The sequence below is a fragment of the Triticum urartu genome, chromosome 1A (genome assembly GCF_056163025.1).
Source record: "Triticum urartu cultivar PI428250 chromosome 1A, HENAU_Tu73, whole genome shotgun sequence".
NCBI lineage: Eukaryota > Viridiplantae > Streptophyta > Magnoliopsida > Poales > Poaceae > Triticum > Triticum urartu.
Genome location: NC_141873.1, coordinates 483,696,258 through 483,698,511, shown reverse-complemented (window position 1 = coordinate 483,698,511; position 2,254 = coordinate 483,696,258).

Here is a 2,254-nt window from a genome sequence, read left to right as displayed (position 1 = left end):
GTCTCCCGACGGTATCGAGTTTCGTGTGAGGCGCCATAGAAAGACCATTATATTGCTTGGTACTGCGACCTTCCAGATTGCCTTCCATTCTTTGCTTTGTCCCTCACTAGAAGATGTTGTTTCTACCTCATCCAACCATACCTCTCTATCATATTTTGTTCGAACTAACATGCGATATGCAGACCCGACCAAAAAATTGCCCCGTGGTTCTTCCCCCTAGGACCAGAAATCATCAACACGTCGTGTGCACAAAGGTATCTGCATTATTGCTTCGGCATCAAACTCAGTAAACACCGCCCGGATCAACTCCTCCTTCCAGGAAGCCGTAGATGGCTCAATTAGTTCGGAAACCAAGCGTGGCGGGGCTGCCACCCGAGCTGCGACCGGTCTCTTGTAACTTGCTCGAGGGATCCAGTTATGATCCCAGATTCCGGTTGAAACACCATCACCAATTCTTCTGACCACTCCTTGCGCCATCACATCCCTTCCATCTAAGATTTCTCTCCAAATCTGGGATGGGTGTGACCCCAACTCAGCTTGAAAAAGTGATACCTTCGGGAAATAAACGGCCTTCAGAAGCCTTGCACTCGGAGAGTCAGTATCATTCATAAGCCTCCACACATGTCGAGCAAGCAAAGCTAGGTTAAAAAGCTCCATGTCCCTAAACCCCATACCTCCCATGTGTTTTGGCTTGGTCATGACATCCCACGATACCCAGGCTGGCTTGCGTTTCCCCCTTCTGCTTCCCCACCAAAATTGGCGAATGATGGATGTAATGTTGTCACAAAGCCCCCTGGGTAGCCTGAAACAAGCCATGGAGAATACCGGAATAGCTTGTGCCACAGATTTTATAAGGATTTCCTTCCCTGCCGCCGATAACAGCTTCTGCATCCAGCCTTTCCCCTTCGCCCAAACTCAGTCGCGCAAATATTTGAATGTGCCATTCTTTGACTAGCCTACATCTGTTGGCATTCCAAGATAGCGTTCGTTAAGCGATTCATTGTGGACATTCAGACGATTCTTCACTTCATCTCTAAGATTCTGTGGGCACCCTTTACTGAAAAAGATTGATGATTTCTCAGTATTAATTCTCTGACCCGAAGCATTGCAGTAAATGGTCAGTAGGTTTGACACTCTTTCTGCAACCTCAGCGCTAGATTTGAAAAGCAACAGGCTGTCATCTGCAAAAAGAAGGTGGTTAATGGCAGGAGCTGTTGTCGCCACTCTAATACATGCGAGTGTAGATGACTGTGAACTAGATTTCAGGAGGCACGAAAGGCCCTCTGCTGCAATCAAAAATAGGTAAGGTGAGATAGAATCTCCCTGCCGAATTCCTCGTGATGGGTAAAAACGCTCGAGTCTTTCTCCATTAAACAAAACTGAGAAGGAGACTGAAGAAACCATAGCCATGACTGTGTCAATCCAAACTGATGCAAAACCCAACTTCTCCATCATGGACCTCAAATAGGTCCACTCCAGCCTATCATAGGCTTTCATCATATCTAATTTCAGAGCACAAAAGCTATTGTTTCTTGACCTGCTTCTCTTCATAAAGTGTAGGCATTCATAGGCACAAATTATGTTGTCCGTGATCAGTCTGCCTGGCACAAACGCAGATTGCTCCTCAGAGATGATGTCTGGTAGAACAAGTTTCAACCTATTTGCGATAACCTTGGAAGCAATCTTATACAGCACATTGCATAAACTAATCGGCCTGAACTGCGGGAGAAGATTGGGATTAGTTACCTTAGGGATCAGTACCAATATTGTGTCATTGATAGACTCCGGGCTTTCCTCTCCTTTCACAATTCTGAGTACTATTCTCGTTACATCCTCGCCGCAAACATCCCAGTGCTTCTGATAGAACAAGGCTGGGAAGCCATCTGGGCCAGGTGCCTTAGTGGGAAACATTTGAAAGAGAGATGTTTTCACCTCATCATTAGTGTAAGGGGCACACAAATCTGCATTCATAGCATCGGTCACCTTTCTTGGTACTTGATCAATAACTTGCTCTATCCCTTGCACCCGTTCCGAGGTATAAAGAGTCTGGTAAAACTCATTCGCCATTGCCCTTAATTCATTTGGATCGTCCACCAAAACCCCCATAGAATTTTCCAAAGCTTTTATCATATTTTTCTTCCTTCTGAGGCTCGCACGCATGTGCAAAAACTTAATATTTTTGTCACCGGAGGCCAGCCAGTCAATACGTGCTCTCTGTCTCCACATTATCTCCTCCCGGTGGTACAACTCAATC